The sequence below is a fragment of the Sturnira hondurensis genome, unplaced genomic scaffold, assembly GCF_014824575.4.
Source record: "Sturnira hondurensis isolate 20B ecotype Veracruz unplaced genomic scaffold, ASM1482457v3 Scaffold0004136, whole genome shotgun sequence".
NCBI lineage: Eukaryota > Metazoa > Chordata > Mammalia > Chiroptera > Phyllostomidae > Sturnira > Sturnira hondurensis.
In genome coordinates, this window is record NW_028076767.1 from 1,256,533 (window position 1) to 1,281,974 (window position 25,442).

The 25,442-nt window shown below is 41.5% G+C and overlaps 2 pseudogenes; one reads left to right on the forward strand and one right to left on the reverse strand.

Moving 5' to 3' along the window:
* Window positions 1–11,055: 11,055 nt before the first annotated feature.
* On the reverse strand, window positions 11,056–12,634 carry LOC118985841 (adenosine deaminase-like protein; annotated as a pseudogene).
* Window positions 12,635–16,129: 3,495 nt separating this feature from the next.
* LOC118985842 (40S ribosomal protein SA-like) lies at window positions 16,130–16,992 on the forward strand (annotated as a pseudogene).
* The last annotated feature ends 8,450 nt before the right edge of the window (window positions 16,993–25,442 follow it).

Below are 25,442 nucleotides of genomic sequence, written 5' to 3' on the forward strand. Positions count from 1 at the left end.
GTGACTGGGTGATGAAACATCACTTGGGGGATGATGAGGGATGAGGGTCCTGATCAGTTATCCAGGGTGATCAGATACGGAGGTAGCAATTTGGATGAAGCTCACTTAGTGGAGTTTGAACTGATTATGACAAGGAAGTATACAGACAAGTCTCAGAATATTAGTGAACGAGCTTGACTAAAAAGTACAATGAAGCAAAGAATCTTCATCGCAAAAGATGGCCACAAGCCCTGGCCAAGTGGCAAATTTGGTTAGAGATTCAGCCAGTACCTCGAAAGGTTGAGAGTACAACCCCAGTCAAGGCACGTATATGGACGACAGTTTCAGTACCCAGTTGGGGTGCAAAAGGGAGGCAACCAACTGATGTTACTTTCTCTCACATTCATATTTTCTCTCTCCCTTCTTCTCTCTCTAAAGTCGATAAACATATTTTCAGTAGAGGATTTTTAAAAAGAGTGCCACAAAACACCTAGAAATAAGTGCCAAGGTGTATAGGACTTCAGGGGCTGAGGTACAACCGTAAGTTCCCAAAGTATGTTAGCCTGGTGCTGAGGTACATCCTCTACACAATGCAGAGGTATATTCGAGATACGGCGCTGGAGTACAGCCTCGGGATGGTTCCCAGGTACACCCTATATGGTGCAAGATTTACCTGCTGTTGCTTATGGAGGTTGTGGTGGAACTGATTTAGCAGAGTTCTTGCTAAAGCTCGATTTTACAAGGAAGTACACACGCGAGCCTTCGGCATTAGGGAGTGAACCTGACTAAGAAGTATTGGGTTGCCCAAAAAGTTTGCTTCATTTTTTTTTCTGTCAGAGGGCTTTAGTAGCACTTAGTTGTCTTTAGCTTTATTCGAAAAAATCTTGCTAGATTGCATTGTGACAACTGTCATATCAGTGTGCATTTTTAAAAAGTTTATCAAATTGGTGACTTTTTGTGCAGCCATTTTAATATTGAAAATGCAAGAAGATATGCAACATTTTTGGCATATTATGCTTTATTATTTCAAGAAAGGTAAAAATGCAACTGAAACACACACACAAAAAGATTCATGCTGTGACTGATGGAACATGTCAAACATGGTTTACCAAGTTTTGTGCCTAAGATTTTTTGCTAAACGAACTTCACGGTCAGGTAGACCAGTTGAAGTTGATAGTGATCAAATCCAACACTAACTGGTAATAATCAACATTAGGCCACACAGGAGATAGCCAACATACTCAAAATCATAAATTTATTGGTGAAAATAAAAAGCGTATCTCTTATTTTATGGAAATTAGCATACGGACCTTTGGGCCAACCCAACAGAATGAAGTAAGACTCTTCATCACAAAAGAGTTCCACCTAAGACCTGGAAGTCAGTGCCGAGGTTCGCCCGCGGTACCTTGCCGAGGTGCACCACTGCCCTAAAGGCACTGCGCAGCAACCCCAGGAAGGTTCCCAGGTCCCTAAGTGCTTCCCGGCACAGAGTTGAAGTTCCTCGGCAGCACGGTGCGAGTGTCAGAAGGACAGAGCTGAGGCGCATCCGAGGACTGGTGCTGCCTGTTGTGCACCCACCCTGAGGTTCGAGGGTACGCCTGGTACCACACCGAGGCCCACCTGGGGTTCGGCATGTGGTTCTGGTAAAACTGACTTAGCAGAGTTCTTGTTAAGACTGGATTTTACAAGAAAGTACGCCGATGAGGCTAAAAGGTTGGGGAGCCACCCACATGAAAAAATATAATGAGGCAAATATCCTTGTCATAAAAGAGTGCCCCAGTAAAACCTAGAAGTAAGTGGGGTGGTACGCCCAGGGTAAGGTTTCTAGGCGCATCCACCATACAGTGCTGAGATACAGCTGCAGTGCAGTTATGAAGCACTTCCGGGGAGCGGGAGTCGGGTACACCGTGTTACTGCGCTGGAACACAGCCACGGTCTGGCGGCAGAACACACCTCGAAAAGGGCAAAGGTTAAGACATGGAGGCCCCATATTTTGTTTTTTGTAATGCACACTCTGTTGCCCAGATTTCTGAGGGAATAATAAGGCAGCATATTATACACGGGTAGTACAAATTCCATATCTATAGGAATGTTTTTAATTCTTTTATTTATGCCTATGCTATAAAAGTGTTGTTCTAAAAAGCAATGACAATGTTTGTATGCGAAATAACACTTTGGAATGTGATAATTGATTTGCTTTCTAAATCTAAATAGTTAATTAATTGATTTAAAAATTAAAACAAACATGTTTTTCTGAATGTTTGGGCTTAAAACGTGCTACAGGGGAGCACATTGTACATAGCAAAATATGGTATTTCCGGGTCTGAACACAGTTGCACAGAACCGGCTCTGGTCCACCTGGTAGTAGCCAAAGGCCACCACTACGGGGGATGTTGCAAATGCAATTGTGAATGGTGCTCACAGGCTTGTGATGACACCTGAGGCATTGAGTTGTGGGTGCTTTGATGTGCCACCATTAAAGAGAGAATATGCAGTAACACTTGACTACTCATTGAGAACAAATCAAATAATTCAATTTAAATATGGGCAGAGCTGTGGTCGGGTAGCTTGGCTGGTGGAGGATCATCCTGTACACCAAAATGTTGCATGTTCAATTCCTGGTCAGGGTACATACCAGGTTGCAGGGTTCATCCTATTTGTGGCATGTACACGAGGCAACCAATTGATGTTTCTCTGTCACATGAAAGTTTCTCTGTCTTAGTGACACGGCTTGCCATGACACTTGTTATGATGGTCTGAAGGGCATTATTTTGCACTGGAAGAGTGTATGAAGTGCCAAGCCCAACAAAAATGGGTAGTGGTGGCATTTGGAAGGAACCTGACTTAGCTGAATTTTACAAAAACTCTTTTTATAAGGAAGATCATAGAGGAGCCTAGGACAAGGTACAGGGGCCTGACTGAGGTATCATGAAGGAAGGAATCTTTGTCATAAACACTGCCAGGGTAAGTTCTTTTAGTATGGTGCTGAGGTACAACCATCACCTAGTTCAGAGAGGTGTGTGTGTGTCCTAGTAAGTCGGCAAGGGTCCTCCATGGGAACTGTACTTTCTATGGTACCACTGGAAACAGTCAAAGAACAGTGCTGTGTCAGGTGTGGTATAGGGAGGTGCGCACAGGAAAAAGGGGCGTTCTGACCAACGAACCTAACAGGAGACTTTCTGAAGATGTGACTGGGTGATGAAACATCACTTGGGGGATGATGAGGGATGAGGGTCCTGATCAGTTATCCAGGGTGATCAGATACGGAGGTAGCAATTTGGATGAAGCTCACTTAGTGGAGTTTGAACTGATTATGACAAGGAAGTATACAGACAAGTCTCAGAATATTAGTGAACGAGCTTGACTAAAAAGTACAATGAAGCAAAGAATCTTCATCGCAAAAGATGGCCACAAGCCCTGGCCAAGTGGCAAATTTGGTTAGAGATTCAGCCAGTACCTCGAAAGGTTGAGAGTACAACCCCAGTCAAGGCACGTATATGGACGACAGTTTCAGTACCCAGTTGGGGTGCAAAAGGGAGGCAACCAACTGATGTTACTTTCTCTCACATTCATATTTTCTCTCTCCCTTCTTCTCTCTCTAAAGTCGATAAACATATTTTCAGTAGAGGATTTTTAAAAAGAGTGCCACAAAACACCTAGAAATAAGTGCCAAGGTGTATAGGACTTCAGGGGCTGAGGTACAACCGTAAGTTCCCAAAGTATGTTAGCCTGGTGCTGAGGTACATCCTCTACACAATGCAGAGGTATATTCGAGATACGGCGCTGGAGTACAGCCTCGGGATGGTTCCCAGGTACACCCTATATGGTGCAAGATTTACCTGCTGTTGCTTATGGAGGTTGTGGTGGAACTGATTTAGCAGAGTTCTTGCTAAAGCTCGATTTTACAAGGAAGTACACACGCGAGCCTTCGGCATTAGGGAGTGAACCTGACTAAGAAGTATTGGGTTGCCCAAAAAGTTTGCTTCATTTTTTTTTCTGTCAGAGGGCTTTAGTAGCACTTAGTTGTCTTTAGCTTTATTCGAAAAAATCTTGCTAGATTGCATTGTGACAACTGTCATATCAGTGTGCATTTTTAAAAAGTTTATCAAATTGGTGACTTTTTGTGCAGCCATTTTAATATTGAAAATGCAAGAAGATATGCAACATTTTTGGCATATTATGCTTTATTATTTCAAGAAAGGTAAAAATGCAACTGAAACACACACACAAAAAGATTCATGCTGTGACTGATGGAACATGTCAAACATGGTTTACCAAGTTTTGTGCCTAAGATTTTTTGCTAAACGAACTTCACGGTCAGGTAGACCAGTTGAAGTTGATAGTGATCAAATCCAACACTAACTGGTAATAATCAACATTAGGCCACACAGGAGATAGCCAACATACTCAAAATCATAAATTTATTGGTGAAAATAAAAAGCGTATCTCTTATTTTATGGAAATTAGCATACGGACCTTTGGGCCAACCCAACAGAATGAAGTAAGACTCTTCATCACAAAAGAGTTCCACCTAAGACCTGGAAGTCAGTGCCGAGGTTCGCCCGCGGTACCTTGCCGAGGTGCACCACTGCCCTAAAGGCACTGCGCAGCAACCCCAGGAAGGTTCCCAGGTCCCTAAGTGCTTCCTGGCAAGGTGTTGAAGCTCCTCAACAGCACAGCATGAGTGTCTGAAGGACAGAGGCGAGGCGCATTTGAGGACTGGTGCTGCCTGTTATGCACCTACTGTGTGGTTCGAGGGTACGCCTGGTACCGTGCCAAGGCCCACCTGGGGTTCGGTATGGGGTTCTGGTAAAACTGACTTAACAGAGTTCTTGTTAAGACTGGATTTTACAAGGAACTGCACAGATGAGCCTAGAAGGTTAGGGAGCCACCCACATGAAAAAGTATAGTGAAGCAGAGCATCTTTGTGATGAAAGAGTGCCCCAGTCCAACCTGGAAGGAAGTGCAGAGGTACGCCCATAGTTAGGGTCCCGAGACATTATCAAGAGACCCAAAGAGGTGGGGAACAAAGAATCTCGAGGGTGTAACTGAACTAGACTCCAGACCACTCTGAGACAGCCGAGCTCCACACACCAACGTGCTGGCCCACGCCTGCAGATCTGACTGCTGTGTCACTTGAGGCTCTGCCTTGCTTCCGAGAACTTCATTTGCTTCGCTGTGGACCCCGCTCCAGTAATTCTGCCTTGTAAGACCCCGACAACTCCCTTGCTCACTGTGCGGTCTCCAGGACTCACTGACCGAGACTCTGGGACTCGGGACTCGGGGCTTGAGCTTGTTAGATCCCAATTCTCTTGTGTGATGTTGTTACTCATTGCATCTGAATGATTATAATTGTCATTAAGTTAGTATGGATTTGGAATCTGCATGAATAAAGCCGGCCAAATCTATGTTAGTAAAAGCCAAGTGAATAACATAGTCACCTGTGTTAGCTTCCTTTTATTTCTCAGTGCCGGTGTCACCTTTAGAACTGGCGGTCACACAGATGGCTCAGGGCTTTCAGTTCTTAAGAGCCAAATGAGATGACCCCAGCAGTGACCACGGGCTGGCTTATAGGAAAGACTATCAAAAATGCATGCTCGAAACAAGGAAGTGCACAGGGGAGCCTTGGAGAAGGTCAGGGAACGAACCTTACTGAAAGGTATAATGCAGCAAAAAAAATTTGTCACAAAAGAGTGCCGCAGTAAAACCTGGAAGTCAGTGCAAAGGGACGTCCACCAGAGGGTTCACCCGTGGGTACGGTACCGAGGTACGCGCTGCAGTACTGCCTCTGGTACCACTAGGGGAAGCCAAAGAGCAGTGTTATGTAGGATGCTGTGGATGTAGTGCGCACAGGGATTAGAGTGGTTTCTGGCTACACTAACCTAGCGCCTGTCTTTCTGAAGATGAAACAGGGAGGTTAAATATCACCTGAGGGAAGGTGAAGGATGTGGGTCCTGCAGATATCCAGGGTGATCGGACTTGGAGGGCAACTTCGGGTGGATCGTTCTGATGAAACTGATTTAACAAAGTCCTTGCTAAAACCAGATTTTTCAAGGAGGTGCACAGATGAGCCTAGGAGAAGAAAGAGCGAGCCTGACAAAAATGCATACGGAAGCCACGAATCTTCACAAAAGGCTGAGACTGGAAGACCTGGACAGAAGTGCTGAGGTTCGTCCATGGTTGGTGCGGAGGTGCATTCGCTGTACTGGTTGAGATACAATCTCATAAGGTTACTAGGTGTGTCTGCTGTTCGGTGCTGAGGTGCATCCGTGGTACAGTGCCGAGGTCCGTCTGAGGTATAGCTCCGGAGTACTCTTGTGGTATGATCCCAGGGTACACCTGGTTCAGTGTCAAGTTCCACTGTGGTGGTTAGGTATGAGGTTCTGGGGAAACTGACTCACAGAGTTCTTGCTAAAACTGAATTTTATGAGCCTAGGAGAGTTTCAGCAGCCTGACTAATATTGAATTGGCCAAAAGGTTCATTTATTTTTTTTTCTGTACAATGGCTGTGGTATTGCTTAGTTGTCTTTAACTTCATTAGAAACACTCTCGTTAAATAGATTGTATTGTGATAGCTGTCATATCAGCATGCATTTTTAAAAACTTATCAATATTGGTGAATTTTTGTGCAGCCATTTAAATATTAAAGATGAGAGAAAACACATCTTTAGCATATTATGCTTTATTATTTCACTAGAGGTAAAAATGCAACTGAAACGCACAAAAGATTTGTGCAGGGTGTGAAGAAGGTGCTGTGACTGATTGAATCTGTCAAAAGTGGTTTGAGAAATTTCTTGGTCCTATTGCCATTTTGGCCAAATAATTCTTTGCTGTGGGGCTGTCTTATGCTTTGGAAGATGTTTAGCAGCACCCCTGGCCTCTACCCACTAGAAGCCAATTGCAGGAGATAGTTGGCATACTCAGAATATCCAAATCAGTAAAGTTCCTGGTGAAAATGAAAAACGTGTCTTTTGTTTTATGGAAAAAACCTAAACGGACTTCTTGGCCAAACCAATCATATGTCACTAAAGAATGTCTTGGTGCGATGCTGCGATATCGCACCTGCAAAGCGGGGTGCAGTGCTGCCTCATGCCTACCGCAGTGTGGTTGGTTGGTTGGTTTTTCGGGTGTTGCCATTATTCTCCAGCCTAAAACTGGGGGGTTCTAAAGTTGAGTCTTCCTGGAGCCACCATGTAGGGAGTCGCTTGTAGCGCCACAAAGTGTTGCACAGGAACCTGCACAAAGTCCTGCGGAAGACGCTGCACATATTGCCACGCACGGTGCGTAGGGTAGAATATCTAGCGTCTGGGACTCACCCGCTAGGGGCAGTCAGCACTTTGTCCGAGTTACGTGCTCCCGTGAGCACTTAATACCCCACTTCCCCTTTTCTCTCCTAGCTGTTTTGAGTTAAATTACTTCCGCAGAGGGGCGGAACTCTCCCTCGAGTGTCTTGGGTAATTGTGGCACTGAGCAGTCCCGTCCTAGTCGGATCAGACCTTGCTGCTGTCCCCATCTGTACCCCAACCCGGCGGTGTGTATATGGCATCACATTCGTGGAGAAGTACACGCTCAAAAAAATAAATGAGCGGATTCATTGCCACCAAATCTGCCTGTGAGAATTGTGAAAAGATGTTCTTTACAGAGAAAAAAGAAAAATAATAAATACGTCAGAAACTCAGATCAACGTAGAGAAAAGAAGAGCATCAAATGAGTAAGTGATGGTAAAATAAAAACTTATTTTTAAAATTTTTATTGGACTAATGGCTTGTTTAAAATGCTAATTTCAACAATGTATTAAACTATGTATGCTCGTGCGTATATATTGCGTTATGTGTGTATATATAAATGCGATGTGTGCATATGTATAAGTGAAATGAATAACGATACAATGGATAAAAGGGGACAATGAGTATTATTTTGTTAATATAAGGTTCTCACGCTACTCAAAATTGTAAGGAGTTATTTGAAAGTAGACTTGGATTAGTTGTAAATGTGTATTTCGAAGTCTAGAACAATCATTAAAAATTTTTTAAGGTATTAAATTAGATGTTAAGACTGACTTGAGTTAGCAAGGAAAGCTATAGTTTCTCTTTAGAGGTCTCACTGAAAATAGAAATGTATTTTTCTCATACCTAACCACCATACATACATACATCTGTATATGTATGTTGAATAATAGATTCTAAATACTTTTTGAATGTATAAATATTATAAAAACCCAGTCGGAGGTATTTAAATAATCACCTGCATGAACGAAAAATTCACGTGATTATTTGACATCCTTACTATAAAATGTACATAGTTTTACATAATTTTAATAAAATAAAATTATAAAATTACTTAAATAATTACATAAAATAATTTTAACTCTCCTCCTTCCTTCCCAGCTTAGTCAACTAGTGTCTGTTGTGAATTTGATAGCTGGTGGGTTTCCTTGCTTATATCTGAATGTACATATGACACCCCAGAACCAAAACTTGTTTCTACGAAAGGGCTAATATAATCAATAAACTTTTCACCAGAAAGATCTAAAAATAATTAACTAAATAATTAAATAAAATTTAAAAATAAAATGTATAACGAATATGCTAAGAAAGGAAGGAAATGGGAGCATATAAAAACTTAATTAAAATCACAAAAGGAAAGAAAAGTGTGGAAGACAAAAATAAGAACAAGTAAGAGTGACAACAAGTAGAACAGTAATGTCTATGGTAGATAGTAATCCACTACATCAATAATCACTTTGGATGTCAGTGGTCTAAATAACACCATGAAAAGATATTGCCAGAGAGGATTGAAACACGACCTAATCGTGTATTGTCTACAAGAAGCTCACTTTTTAAAAAACGTTTAAAGCCAAGAAAAAGAAAATTTTTTACTTAAACGATCTAGTGTGAGCCCTGACTGCTGTGGCTCAGTGGACTGAGCCAGCCTGAGAACCAATCTGATAAATTCCCAGTCGGGGCACATGCCTGGGTGGGGGGCCAGGTCCCCATCTGGGGACGTGTGAGAGGCAACTGCTGGATGTTTCTCTTACACACTGATGTTTCTCACCCTCGTATCCTCCCTCCCTTTCCCGCTCTCAAAAAATAAATAGAATCTTTCGAAAAACAAGATCTAATGTCACAAGAATAGTACACAGAACTCTAATGTGGCTGTGCTTTCTACATGGTATCTACTGCGCCACTGTATGTGATATACACAGTGGTATACACAGGCTGTGTACAACATGTTTAATGGTTTGACATGAGGTCCACGGTACCTTCATCTGGTTAGGCAAAACATTCACTTTCAGGAAATGATTAATTATGATGAGTGTTTTTTATCTATAGTTTAATTGACATTATTCAAAATTACAGTCTCTCTAGGAATTTAAGATTGTGAGGTTGCTATCCCACCCAAGAAAACCTCACTAAGTATAGCAGTTGAAAAATAATGTACCTTGATAAGGAATGCTGTTTTGCTTTCTAAACGTAAGAAGTATGGCATGTATAAGTACATGAACATTTAAAACCTGATTTATTTAATAAGTGTATGATATAAAATACATATTCTGTACATGTTGAGAAAAACCATCCATACCTCTGATTCCTGTAAGAATACAATATCAGACATTCTATATGTAAATATCTGTCAGCTATTTTGGAAATAATAGTTAATTTGAATTTTCCAAATATTGACATTATATTTTATTGGGATTTTTTTAAAGATTTTATTTATTTATTTATCTTTAGAGGGGAAGGAGAGAGGGAGAGACACCTCAATGTATGGTTGCCTTTCATGCGTCCCCTGCTGGGAACTGGCCTGCAGGGAACTGGCCTGCAACCCAGGCATGTGCCCTGACTGGGAATTGAACTATGATCCTCTGGTTCGTGGGCCTGTGCTCAATCCACTGAGCTACACCAGCCAGGGCCCTTATTGGGATTTTTTTAATGAGTGTCAGCAATAACTTAATTCTTAGTCTTTCACAAAGTCTACTATAAAATACCATGGAAAATGAAGAAAATTGTTTAAAATAAAAATTAATGCCCATTCTTTAAAAATTTTTGCTGCACTTTTTTCAGATGTGCATTTTGCTTTGACTAGCCACACCATACTTGGGAGAGTGCGTATTTAACCCACCCAACAGTTCGCATCCCTCTGTGTTCAAAGTCTAGCCTCTCCCACACCCAGGGAGGTGTTCAGAGAAGGCCGCCTGGTTGCTATTATTCACAGGCTTCCGTAATCATTATCTGTAGTAATTCATTGTGATAATCTGTGTAACTAAGGTAATTTTTAAATCACTTATTTGTTTAGGGATGTCTTTGGACATAATTCTCCCCAAAGAGAATTAATAACCAACATCAATAATTACACTGTGGCTCTGAAACCAATGCTTTAAGATGTTCAGAACAGAAACTTTAATCTCTCCTCTGATTCTACAGGGATTAACCTGAGTTTGAGCTCAATATTGCTTATTTTGCTTGTTGTGAAAGATGCAACTATAATAAACAGGTTTAGAAGAAAAAAACTACCTTTTGATCTCATGTTAACATCACCTGTGACATCCACAATGAACACAAGTGTATTGTTGTCTTCTATCTTCTTCATGGCTGACTCGATAGTCAGGGGAGTTTGATGATGGCATAGTGCCCAAGCTTGTTTCTCCTGGGGGTGTTCCTCCCCGATACTTAGGCTGCCTTCAGAGCATAGGGTCTTTGGCTGCCTGGAAGGTGAGTGACATGTGGAACTTCTTCCCCTCCCCTCCCTTCCCCTCCTCCTTTTTCTTCTTCTTCTGGCTGTAGACAGACACCCTTCAGCACTGCTTTCTTTGCCTTCAAAGGTTTTGTTTCAATTTTGGCTTTGGGAAGAGTAGGACTGAAAGAAATAAAGAATATGAGGGTACAGGCCCTTTTTTTTTTCAATTTAAGACATATTTACTGAGCAACCACCATGAGTAAGGTATTGGTGACGGAACCTGTGCTACCTGGCTGCTATGCTTCAAAGGGACAGGTGGATGGTTTACTTCTAAGAGGAGTATGGTAGGAGGATCTCGGTTGCAACACATACTCAAAAGTAATCTACCTCATTACAGCTTTAAAAGTGAAACACTTTGAACTTCAGATGATTCCACTTCCTCCTTAGGTCAGACCTAATGCTATCAGAAGCAAAAGTGTAGTTGATGGATTTATAAGACAGATCCCATCCCTGAGACTGGGTCACACTAAATTTTTAAGACTTTATTTATTCTTTAGCAAGAGAAAGAGAGGGAGAGAAACAGCGATGTCCCAGAGGACCTGGCCCGGAGCCCAGGCATGTGCCCTGACCAGGAATCAAACTGGCAACCTTTCAGATTGCAGACCAATGCTCAACCCACTAATCCATACCAGCTGGGACCAAACTAAATTTTTCAGCTGCCAGCTGTTGCTCTTGGGAAAGGTATACTGCAAAAAACACCCTTATCATCAATACAGATGGCGGAAGGATGAGCAGTACTGTGGGAATCTGCAGTGGTGCTGGTGATAAGACAGAGCTGTCTGACTTTGAAGATGTGAGATCAAACAGAGTCCCAGCAGGATCTTGTATTTCCTCACAAAGTCCACCAAATCCAGGGACCCTCCCTCAAAGGAGCTGAGAGTTGATCCCTGCCCGGTTCTGTCAGAAAGCAGACCCAGGAGTTTTGGAAGTCTCCGGAAGATGCAATACCATCTTCAGAACTAATGGGTTGTTTTCTTGTTTGTTTGTGTGTTTGTTTTGCTTCTAAAAGAGGTTCAAATAAATCTTTTGCTTGTCCTGCTATAGGGTCTCCACCAAGGTCAAGGCCAAGAACTGTATCTTTAGTAGAAAGGAAGAATTCTTCAGAAAGTTTAGGTCTCCTTGGCCACTGAAGGGCCCCTTCTTCTGTCAATTGATATCAAGGACATAACATCAGTCTCTAAGTTTCCTTGGTTAGACTGTTTTATGCCCTCATGTACACATTCCACATAAGTCTTTTTAGTCATTTCTGCAGCAGTTCTCATCAGGCTGTGTCCCTTAGGTCCAGAATTTATAGCTCATCTGCAAATTCTTTAATAACATCTTTTGTGAGCATTAGAATATCATAAGGGCAAGTAGTAAGCTGATGAATAATCTGAAACATCTGGAAACATTCTTCTAAAGTTCTTTTCTTTCCCTTATAAATTATAGTCATCTGATCATGAATTTTAAGACCTGATTTCTTAGCCATTAATTTCTTCATGATATTTGAACTAATGGATCCATTCAAGTGGGCATGAAGTTCCACTTAGAGACCACTCTTTTTTTTTTTTTAATTCTCACCCAAGGACAGTTTTTCATTGCTTTTAGAGAGAGGGGGAAAGGGAAAGAAAGAAAAACATTGATACAAAAGAGAACACCAATCCGTTGCCTTCTATATGCGCCCCAACAGGGGATCGAATTTGCAGCCTGGTATGTGCCTTGACCAGGAATTGAACTCTCACTCCTTAGATTCCAGTCAACTGAGCCACCCCAGCCAGGGCACATCACCACTCTTGAGTACCTTCTGGCCATGGACCTGCAGAGCCAGGAGCATTGGGTTCGGGCAGTGAACCCTCTGCTTTGTGGAGCACCAGCAAAGCAGCACCCTTAACAAGAGTTTTCTGGCCTCGTGCCGGTATGTGCATAATGATTTTGCCATGTTACTAGTTCTGGAGCCAAAATTTATTTCTTATATTTGACCCATTTAAATCTACAGACTATATATATGCATAATTATTTACACAACAAATTTTCATTATCCTTAAAATTATTTACAATTAGAAGAAAACCTTGGACCTAAATCAGCATCTGATTGGCAGGATGCGGGGAAATGGAAGAGCTCCATGCCACATCAACTTTATTATCAAGTGAGCATCCTTGACAACACGTCAGTGTCTGCAGACTTTAAACTATCTTTTGTTGTTGCAAATGCACTTTGCATCTGCGTAAGATTGGTTTTTGTTGAAAAAAATCACATTCACATTAATTTGGGCTCACTTTCTATGAACCTTGCATTAATATAAATGGCTTATTTTCTACTCCAAGAACTTACTCTAGGGATCCACATAGAATAGCATGTTGTCAAATTTTGATATTCTGCTATGCAATCATACAATATTTTTTATTTATATTTTTTATTTTTAGAAAGGGGAAGGGAAGGAGAGAGGGAGAGAAACATCAATGTGTGGGTGCCTCTCATGTGTCCCCTACTGGGGACCTGGCCTGCAACCCAGGCATGTGCCCTGACTGGGAATCGAACTGATGACCCTTTGCTTTACAGGCCCATGCTCAATCCACTGAGCTATGCCAGCCAGGGCTGAAAACTCTTAAGATATTGATGAAGGAAATTGAAGAATACACAAATAAATAGAAATACATACCATGCTCATGGATTGAAAGAATTAATATTCTTAACAACCAAAGCAATCTACACATTCAATTCAATTCCTACCAAAATTCCAATGGCATTTTTTCTTGGAAATAGAGAAAATAATATTAAAATTTGTATGGAACCACAAGAATCCTAATAGCCAAAGCAATCTTGAGAAATAAAATCAAAGCTGGGGGCATCACAATCCCTGATTTCAAAGTATATTACAAAGCTATAGTAATCAAACCAGTGTGGTAATGGCACACAGACACATGTCAATGGAACAGAATAGAGAATCCAACCATAAACTTATGTTTATGTGGTCAATTAATTTACAACAAAGGAGTCAAGTATATACAATAGGGAAAGGATAGTCACTTCAATAAATGGTGTTGGAAAAACTGTATAGACACATGTCAAAAAATAAGTAACTAAACCACTCTTTTCCACCATACACAAAATAGCTGATAATAGATTAATGACTTGAATGTAAGACCGGAAACTCCTAGAAGAAAATATAGGCAGGAAGCTCCTTGACATTGGTCCTGGCTGAGATTTTTTAGATTTGACACCACAAGCAAGGGCAATAAAAGCAAAAATAAACAAGTGGGACTATGTCAAACTAAAAAGCTCCTGCCTAGCAAATAAAACAATTGGCAAATGAAAAGACAACCTACTAAACTGGAGAAAATATTTGCAAATCATATATGTAATAATGAGTTAATATCCAAAATATATGAATAGCTTACACAACTCAATAATGAAACAAACAATCCAATTTAAAAATGGGCAGAGGACTAACCCTGGCTGGTGTGGCTCAGTGGATTGAATGCTGGCCTGAGAACCGAAGGATCTCTGGTCCAGTTCCCAGTCAGGGCACATACCTGGGTTTCAGGCCAGGTCCCCAGCAGCGGGTACACAACAGGCAACCACACATTAATGTTTCTCTCTCTCTTTTTCTCTCTCCCTTCTCCTCTGTCTACAAATAGAGAAAATGTTTTTAAAAATAAAAAACAAAAACAGGCAGAGGACTGAATAGGCATTTTTCCAAAGAAGACATACAAATGACTGGTACATGGAAAGATGTGTGACATCACTAATCAGGGAAAGACAAATCCAAACCACAATGAGATATCACCTCACACCTGTTAGAAAGGCTATTACCAAAAAGACAAGAAATAGCAAAGAGTGCTGAGAACGTGGAGAAAAATGTATCCTTCTGCATCGTTGTTGGAAATGAAAATTGGTGCCACCATTGAGGAAAACAGTATGGAAGTTGCTCAAAAAATTAAAAATAGAGCTGCCATGTGATTTAGCAATTCCATGTCTAGACATTTACTCAAAGAAAACAAAAACACTGACTCAGAGAGAAATATGCACCTCACATTCATTGCGGCGTCACTTACAATAGTCAGGATATGTAAACAACCTAAGTTTCCACCAACAGGTTAAAGGATAAAAAAAGTTGTGTGTATGTATATGTATATGTATACACACACACACACATATACATATATACATACACACACACACATATATATACAATGGAATATTATTCAGTCATGAAAAAGAATGGAATTTTGTCATTTGTGACAACATGGATGGATCTAGAGAGCATTATGCTAAGTCAAATGAGCCAGAGAATAAAAACCATATTCTCTAATATGTTTTTATTAAAAACATATTCTTTAATATGGTTTTTATTTTCAGACAGAGAATAAAAAACATATTCTCTAATATGTAGAATCTGAACAAAACAAACAAACAAATAACCCCCCCCTAGATGCAGAGAGTAGATTCGTGGTTACCATAGTAGATTCGTGGAAGGGACAGGACGAAGTGGGGAAAGGGAGTCAAAAGGTGCCAACTTCCAGTTACAGAAGAAGTGAGTCATGAAGATGTGGTGTACAGCACAACTGCTCTAGCTAATAACACTGGGTTGCACATTTTAAATTTGCTAAGAGAGTAGCTATTACATTATCATCATGAGGAAACAAACTATGACTACACAGGTGGTGCTGGCTGATAATGAGACTTATTGTCGTGATCGTTCTGTACAAAAGCAAAGTCACGTTGTATACCTGAAACTGATGTTGTGTGTTAGTTATACCTCAACATAAAACAAAATAAAGAGTAAATGGATAAAGAAAAATATACCAGCTCACACTAATCAGAAGAAAACAAGTGGGACTGCACTTACTTTACAGCAGAATTCAAAGGAAGGAAGTTTATCAGGGATACAGATAGCATTAGGGGTCAATTCCCCAAGAAGATCTAACAGCCCTTAACATGTACGCACATAATAACAGACTTTCAGACTACATGAAGCAAAAACTAATGGAAATGTGAGGAGAAACAGACGAATCCACTATCATAAGTGGAGACTTCAACACCCCTCTATTAGAAATGAACAGACCCAGCAGGCAGAAAATCAATAGACATATAATTGAACTCAACAACACCATCAATCAACCGGATATAACTGACGTCTCTCAACTGCTTCATCCAACCACAGCAGCACGCACGTTCTCCTGAAGCTCGCACAGAGCACTGACCAAGTGAGAACACATTCTGGGCCATAAAACACACCGTAACAAATTCTTTAAAATAGAAATCATTCAGTGCCTGCTCTCAGATTACAGTGGGATTACACTAAAAGTCAATAACAGAAACATAGCTAAAAATTACAAATCCTGTGAAGGTTAGCAAATACACATCTTGCTTTTCTGTGCTACCCAGTGAGGTGTCTCTGTGGCGTTGTTCTAGATTCTCATCATAACATGAATGGAAACTCTCACAGTATCTGGAGCTTTTGATATCCACATATGAAGAAAGAGGATGCCCTCAAATTTCTTGCAGCAAGAACCCACTTAGGTGGCACCAACCTTGAATTCCAAATGGAGCATACATTTACGGAAGGAAAAGTGGTGGCGTCTTCACAATAAATCTGAAGATAGCCTGAGAGAAGCTCCTTCCAGCAGTTGACATCATCATAGTTCTGGCTGAGGTCAATGTCCTGTCCTTCAGGAATAATGGCCAGCAGGCTGTGCTGAAGTTTGCTGCTGCCTTTGAAGCCACCTCTATTGCCACTGCTTGACCACTAGAACTTTTCCTAACCAGATGCAGGCAGCCTTCTGGAAGTTCTAACTGCTGATGCTGATGGACCCCAGGGCTGAACACAAGACTTTCGCAGCTTATGTTAACCCACCTGCCAATGCCCTGTGCCATAAGACGCTCCTCTGCACTGTGTGGACATTGCCATCAAGTGCAACAACAAAGGAGCTCATTCAGTGACTCTGATGTGTTGGACGCTGGTCCAGGAAGTTCTGCACATTCGTGGCACCATATGTCTGCAGGAGGTCATGCCTGATTTCTATTCTTGCAGAGATCCTGTGAAGACTGAAACAGAAAAGCGCGATGCTGCTAAAAGCTGTCGCCAGAGAAAAATGACAGGGTGAAGGGACTGCTCCAGCTCCTGAATTTACTGCTACTCAACCCAAGGTTGCAGACTGATCTCAGGTGCCCTCCATGTCTGTTCAGCAGCTTCCTATTGAAGATGAAAGCACTCAGCTGCCACTGAAGACGAGTCTACAGCTCCTGCTGCTCAGGCCACTGAATGGGTGGGAATAACCACTGAGTGGTCTTAAGCTAGTCTTCCACGGCTTCTTCAACAGAAAATGGAGAGATGGTTGATGGAAAATAAACAGTGATGCAAAGGAAAGGAAGGAAAAAAGAAGGAAGGGAGGGAGGGAGGGAAAGAAAACCATACTTCTAAATAACACAGGTCAAAGAAGAAATCTCAAGAGAAATTTAAAAATATTTTGAATTAAGTGAAAATGAAAACACAGCTTACCAAAATGTGAGGGATGCAGTAAGAGCAATGCTTAGAGGAAAATTTATACTATTGAATGCACATGTATTAGAAAAAGGGAAAGATCTGGAATCAACGGTCTGAACTTTCAACCTTAGAAAACTAGGGGGAAAAATGTGCAAATTAAGTCCAAAGTAAGCAGAAGAAAAAAATCATAAGAATCAGAGCAAAACCCAAAGAAATTGTGAACAGACAGTCTATTGAGTTGGAGTCCAAATTCAGATGTAAATGACTTTGAAGCTGCCCTACTTTATGTGCTTCCATTAACGATGATTTTTCTTTTACTTTTCTTAACTGATTTTAGAGAGTGAGAGGTAGGGAGAGAGAGGGAAAAAAATCATTGTTCCACTTTTTTATGCATTCATTGGTTGCTTCTTGTATGTGCCCTGACCAGAGATTGAACCCACAACCTTGGCGTATGGGGACAGTGTTCTAACCAACTGAACTACCTGGCCAGGGTCCACTTAAGGATGACTTGAGTCAAGCTCAGGACTAGTGGTTGTCATCAATTTTGAAGGCTGGATGCTTTACTAACACAGCAGAACCCACCTTCTGAGACTCATCAGTGCACTTCTGGTCTGATTCATACATGCCTGTGCACATCTGGAAAACCGTGGGGCAGTTCTTGCCAAAAAAATGTAACCATGAGTAAATGAAGAGCCTCCTGGGAGAAAACTGATCCTAATGGAGAAAGAAGCTTTGTCCTATTCAACATAGTACTGGGAGTCCTAGCCAGAGCGATCAGGCAAAAAGCAAAAAAAAAAAAAGGGAAAAGAATCCAAATTAAAAAGGAAGACACAAAATTAACTCTGTTTGCAGAAGACATGATCTTGTATATAGAAAACCCTAAAGATGCTACCAGAGCTCTGTTAGAACTAAGTAAAACTGCACAATACAAACCCAATATACAAAAGTTAGTTGTGTTTCTATACCCCAACAATAAAATATCCAAATAAGAAAGAAAAAAATCCCATTTCCCATAGAATGAAAAAAGAATAAAACAAGAACAAATAAATTTAACCAAGGAGGGGAAAGATCTGTACACTGAAAATAGTGAGATATTGATGAAAAAAATGAAGGTGAAAATAAGTGGAAAGATATGTCATGTTCATCAATGAAAAGAAGTAATATTGTTAAAATGCCCATAACCGAAGTCATTTATAGGTTCAGTGAAATTCTTATCAAAATTATAACGTTATTTTTCACATAATATAAAAACCATCCTAAAATTTGTATGAAACCACAACAGAACCAGAATAAGCAAAACAATATTGAGAAAGAAAAACAGAGTTGGTTTCAAACTGTACCACAAAGCTGTAGTAATCAAAATGGTACAGTACTGGCAAAAAACTCAGACACACAGACCAATGGAACAGATTCAAAAGCTGTGGAAAAACCTAGACGTAGACCATCAACAAATATTGGATATGGAAGACAAGAATACTGAATGAGGAAAAGATAGTCTTTTCAATAAATGGTGTTGGGAAAACTGGATGTTCACATGCAGAAGAATAAAATCACACCCCTATCGGACTTACACCATTTGTAAAAATTAAGTCAAAATGGATTAAAGATTTTAATGTAAAACCTGCAACCAGCCCTGGCTGGTGTAACTCAGTGGTTTGAGCACTGGCCAGCAGACCGAAATGTTGCTGGTTCGATTCCCAGTTAGGACACATGACTGGGTTGTGGGCCAGGTCCCCAATGGGGACGTGTGAGAGGCAACCAATCAATGTTTCTCTCTCTCTTTCTCCCTCCTTTCCCCTCTCTCTAGAAATAAATAAATAAACAATCTTTTTTTTAAAAAAACCCCACATAATCCAAGTAAAAATGGGCAGAGGTTCCAATAGACATTTTTCCAAAGAAGACACAAATGGCCAACAGGTGCACGAGAAGATTCTCAACATCAATAATCATCAGGGAAATGCAAATCAAAACCACATCAGGTATCACCTCACCCCTGTGAGAATAGCTATTATAAAAAGGACAAGAGATAAGTGTTGGTGAACATGTGGGGAGAAGGGAAGTGTGCTAGGAGCACACTGTTGGTAAGAATGTAAATTGACACAACCACTATAAAAAACAGTAGAGCCCTGGCTGGTGGAGCTCAGTGGACCGAGGGCTGGCCTGCGAACCAAAAGGTCACCAGTTCGAGTTCCAGTCAGGGCACGTGCCTGGGTTACAGGCCAGGACCCCCATTTGGGGGCACTTGAGAAGCAACCACACATTGCTGTTTCTCTCCATCTCATTCTCTCTCTCTTCCACTCTCTCTAAAAATAAATAAGTAATTTCTTTTTTAAAAAAGAAAACACTATAGAGTTTCCTTAAAACATTCAAAAGAGAACCACTGTGTGATCCAGTAATCCCACTTCCGGATATCTAAATAAAGATATGAAATCATTACCTTGAAAAGTTTTCTGTACCCGTATGTTCATTGCAGCATTACTCACAATAGCCAAAACATGGAAACGGCCTAACTGTCCACGAATGGATACGTGGATTTAAAAAAATGTGAAAGACAATTCAACCAGAGATCCTGCCATTTGTGACAACACGGGTGGATCTTGAGGGCATTACTCGATGTGAAATAAATCAGATAGAGAATGACAAATACTGCATGATCTCACTTCCATGTAAGTTTTTACAAACAGAAAGGCCAAATGCAAAGAAACAGTAGAATGACGGTTGCGTGGACCAAGGATCTTGACTGTCTGTGTTTACATGCAGCTGCTGGCGGAGGAGCGGGGATGGGGGGGTGGGGGGGGGAGGGGGGAAGAAGGCTGAAATGTCAGAGACTCAGCTCCTGTGTGTTACTAAACTGAGTATTAAAACGTAGGTGGTCCATTGTTTCAGCACAGGTGTGAATGAGATGTCAGCTATGAGAAGAAAGGCCTGAAGAATGAAGAGAGGGTAGAGAGTTTAACTCCGTGGCAAAGCAGGAAACAGAGACTGGGTGTTGTGGTTTAGGTTTTCCATCAGGGCAGCCCCTGAGGAAGGGCTTGGGTGCAAGCAGTCGGTTTGGGAAGTGTTACCCAGAAGCTAAGGTGTCAGGGTGAGTAAAGTGAGACCCAGGCCAGAGAGAGAAGCCCTGCAACGATATGTTAATGAGGGGAGTAAGGGGTGGGCAGGTTCGTCCGTCCAGCTGGGGACCTGTGAAGTGAAGAACATGCCGCAGAGTTCTCCCACTGCAGATCGGAGAACTGGAGTGTTGATCTATCACTGAGTCTCTCATCAGCTGAGGGTTGGCGATGGTGCATTAAGCAGGTGTCCTGGGCCTGAGGAGGCTTTCTGGTGCCTGAGAAATCCCATAGGCAGTGAACTCTCAAGAAGTGTCAGCATGCTCCATTACCTTCTGCCCAAGTGCCAAGCGATACAATTTCTGGGCTCTAACCATCCAGTCACATCTGCCACATATATAAACACCTTACATGGAGGGCAGCTTTGCAAAATGGCAAGAAAAAGAATCATGAGAAAGTTCAAAATCTGGATCAGTGGAGAAGGGGGCAGAGCGGGGCAGGGGTATCGAGTGCTAAGGGAGCAGGGGTCAGAGGTGACCATGGGAACGACCTGCAGGAGGGGGAAAGAGCAGGGTGCTCTCAGATGAGGCTTCAGAGTAGGGTCTCCTGGTCCCTTTCAGGTGCTAAGTGGAACAGCTCTTTCCATCCTCACCGGATGTGTATTACAGCTCCTTCTCTTCTCCCTCTCCCGGAGCTCAGCCCAGGCAGCAGCAGACACAGAGGGCAGTCTGAGTGACAGACACCCACCATGCTGTCCTCAGACTCCACTGCCCCCCACCCTAACACTTCCCTCTCATTGTCTTTGAACCAAATCAGAGAAGACTTCATGGACTTCATTTTTTTTCTTCCCCTAAGATGATTTCTTTTCCATGAGGCTCCTTATGCAAAAAGACCAACCCCCAGTCACGTATCAGCCTTCCAGACCATGCGACAGCAGCCTGAGTCCTGCGTGAACCTAATTAGGATGTTGAGGAGGGATCCCTGCTACATTAGCAAACCTGCCTGAAGGGTAAATGGGCTCAGCTCTTCCAGCAGCTGGTTAATGCTGCCTGACTGAAAGAAATTGCTATATCAGCAGTTCCATCAGCACTCTTAGAGGCAGACCCTGCAGTGAGCCAGAAAGAGCTGTTTTTCTATCCACTGGAAAATATTTCTAAGACAAAGCCTGGTCCTCTGAAGCATTAGCTGGGATTTTATGCTATGGGCAAATTAATCACATTCCTGCTCAGTGGGGCTCCACAGACAAAAAAGACAAAAAAAAAAAAAGCCCCAGGAGGGTTGCTAAGTTACCACTGCAGTGCTTCAATGATGGCAGCAAGAATGAGGCAGGTAACACATTCTAGAAATTGCCTGAAGATCGGGAGGAGTTTTCTGATATTCCGTCGTGCTTGGTTCTCAGAGTTTTCAGGCATGGACTGAATCAAATTTCCCAACCCTTTTACTTTAATTAATCATGTTCTTTGAATGCTTACCAAGTTCTCTACAGACTTCCAAAAGGTTGCATGTCTCATCCTGCAATTGCTTCTGTTCCTGTGAAAAGATATGCAGAACCCTTCTCTGAAAAGACAGAAGAGCAGAAGCGCAGGGAGTCAGCAAACATAGGCAGCTATTCCTGGAGTTAGCAAACAAAAGTCAGCAATTACTTGCACCTCTTCCTGCCTCGGGAGACACAGAGGACTATGGGACACAGATGTAGCAGTCTCACCGGGGGACATAAGTTTCCCCCTTTGTCACACTGGGAAGGTGTCGTCACCAATGTCTTACTGAGTGGAAGCTGCTATTAGAATCCATTTAAACATGTTTTATATTTTATTATATTAAAAAATATCCCCTGGCTGTCATAAAAAAAACAACAAATGACAAGGACCAGCAAGGTGGAGTGAAAGGCGCGCTGCTGCACTGTTAGTGAGACTGTCAATAGGGGCAGCCACTGTGGGTAACAGTGTGGAGGTTCCTCAAAACCATTAAAAGTAGAGCTTCCGTATGACCCAGCAGTTCCACTTCTATTTATCCGAAGAAAACAAAAGCATAAATGCAAAAAGATACATGCACCCCTTTGTTAATTGCAGCATGATTTAGAGTGGCCAAGATATGGACCTGGATGGACAGATAAAGAAGACTCCTTCTTTGTCACGTATCTTTTATCTGTAAAGGGCAACACTCTAAACCTGACAAACTCAGGGGAGGCCTGCGTGGTAACCTTACAAACTCTGAAGGCCTAAAGTAACCACCAAGGATGGTCTGAAATTGCAACTTTCTAACTAAAACAGAGTCACCGTGGGTAGTCACAACCTAGGCCAGAATCTCCCCTGAAGAAGGTCACCCTCTACCCTCACTGAGTCTGTCTGTTGCCTTTTTGCATCTATGTTAACATACCTTTGGAAGGTCAGGGTAATTTCCTTTTTTCCAGACCCCTCACTGTGCCAGAGCAGAGACCACAAAACCCCTCATTGTTATTGTTACCATGTTAATTGTTAACTGTTAACTATCTTGTATCCACAAATGTAAATGAAGTATGTGTCTATTTGGTTGGCTTTTTATCCAATCCCAGAGATTTCCCCCATTTAGCTTTCTTGATCTACCTTCCTCCCTAATCTATCACCAATGGATTTCAAATCACCCCCTTACACCTCCTCCTTTGGTTTTAATGTATAAAATAAGGTGCAAAACTACCATTCTCTGGAGCATTTTCTCAATCCATTGAGCAATTGTCAGTTTGGCTCAAATAAACTGAGAACAGTTCTCTACAGAGGTAAATGTTTCTTACATTGACAACGCGCACACACACAATGGAATATTACTCAGCAATTAAAAAAGAATAAAATCTTGCCATTTGCAACAACATGAATGGATGTAGAGGGCATTATGTTAAATGAAATAAGTCAGAGAAAGAACAATACCAATTAATTTCACATATATGTGAAATCTAAAAACAACAACAAAAAATAAAATAAAAACAACAACAACAGAAACAGACCCATAGATACAAAGAGCAAGCTGATGGTGGCCAGAGGGGAGTCAGTGGGGTAATGGGGAAGATAATAAATAAATACATACATTATATATTTTTTAAAGTTTCCCTAAGGCAGATGGGCTAAAGTATACTATAATAACAACTCCAAAATGTTAGTGGCTTAAAACAATAAGCGTTTATTTCTTGTTCTCATTATCCCGTGGCTGGAAGCTTTGCTCCAAGTTTGCTCACTGGGGGACCTTGGGGAAGGAGCACACACTTCCTGGAATATTGCCCGTCTCTCTGGCAGAGAAAAAGAGAGAGCACGGATTGAATTGTGTGTGTGTGTGGGGGGGGGGAGTTTAAAAAAAAGGAATCTGGTTTTCCTCCCTGCAGAATAGCTTCACATTAAAAAAAAAAAAGTCAGCAAACCAACCTTTCCCAAACCCCTGTAATTACTATCCCCGCTCCCCTCCACCCGCCCCATGAAAGGCTTGTGTTACTATTACAATTACTACTATTATTTCTATGAGTATTTCTCCAGCCCTTTAAAACTAAAATCTCACTGGCTCCACTTGCGAGCCCCTCCTTCTCCAATGAAACACTAAATCCTTTGGTCTGGCTTTTCCTAAAGTTGCCAATGACTTCCTTTTGCTGAAACCAGTGGTATTCAACCGGTGTGCCACAAGAACATTTAAAATATGCAGTGCCTGCCCTGGCTGGTGTAGCTCAGTGGATTGAGCACAAGCCTGCAAACCAGAGGATCACGGTTCAATTCCCAGTCAGGGCACATGCCCAGGTTGCAGGCCGGTTCCCTGCAGGCCAACTCCCAGCAGGGGATGCACTAAAGGCAACCATACACTGATGTTTCTCTCCCTCTCTCCTTCCCCTCTAAAGATAAATAATAAGGCCCTGGCTGGTGTAGCTCAGTGGATTGAGCGCGGGCCTGAGAACCAGAGGATCACGGTTCGATTCCCAGTCAGGGCACATGCCTGGGTTGCAGGCCGGTTCCCTGCAGGCCAACTCCCAGCAGGGGACGCATGAAAGGCAACCATACATTGAGGTTTCTCTCCCTCTCTCCTTCCCCTCTAAAGATAAATAAATAAATAAAATCTTTAAAGATAAATAAATAAATAAAATCTTAAAAAAAAAACATGCGGTGCCTTAGCTATAGGGGCGGGGGAGGAGGGGCACTGACCTCTTTTCCCTCAGATGGTCAAATAAAAAAATGGCAACAGGCAGTGCAACAATAGTTATCTGGCATGAATGAATCACCATTATATCTATTTTTAGTCAGATCAATGAAATATATTGTCTGTTTTAGAGGTGCTGCAGAATTTTAGCAGTGTATGTGTGTCACAAGGTGAAAAAGGTTGAAAATCATGGGCTTAACCCAAAAAAGACTTCCTTCCCCGTTCTGCCCCACTAGTCACCCCTGAAGCATTTCCATCTAATGCCATACTCTTCTTTAAATCCTTTTGTTTAGCATTAGGACACTGACATATTTTAAAAACCTAAATATCATGTGATTGAATCCATAAATATTTCAGGATGTGTTGCTAGCTAATAATGATTTGTTAACATAACCACCTTTCCATGGTAAAGTGAACCATTCCTTTACCTGCCTCATCTGCTACCCAATGCATATTAAACTGTATCTAATTTTCAGATAAAATTTATCTGAATTCAGATAAGGTCCACACATTGACTAGGTTGTGATGCCTTTTAAATATCTTTTATTTTTTACATTTTTAAATTAATTTGGAGAGAGAGAGATAGAAAAATACCATTTTGTTGCTTCAGCCATTCACACATTCACTTGTATGAATGCTTATCCGATACTTGACCTGGAATCTAACCTGCAACCTCAGCGTCACAGAGACAGGACAGGTGACACTCTAACCAACTGAGCTACCCAGCCAAGGCTGCTTTTATATTATAATACCTCCCTTTAACCCTTTCTTCCTACACCATGGATTTGTCAGAGAATCATTTATCTTTGAATGTTCCGCATTTTGGATGTGGCTGATTGCTTTCTTATAATGTCATCTAACTTTTTCTCCATCCTCTGCATTTCCTGTAAAATGATAGCTCTAGAGACATCATTAGGTTTGGTTCAATTTATTTTTAAACAAGAATATTCCATATGCAATGCTGTGCCAATATCTCTATCAACTGCAATTTTAAAAACTTCTCTGCAGTTATTTTTCCCTAAAATATATCTCACGGGGATGTGCAGGCAAAATATTGTAAAGT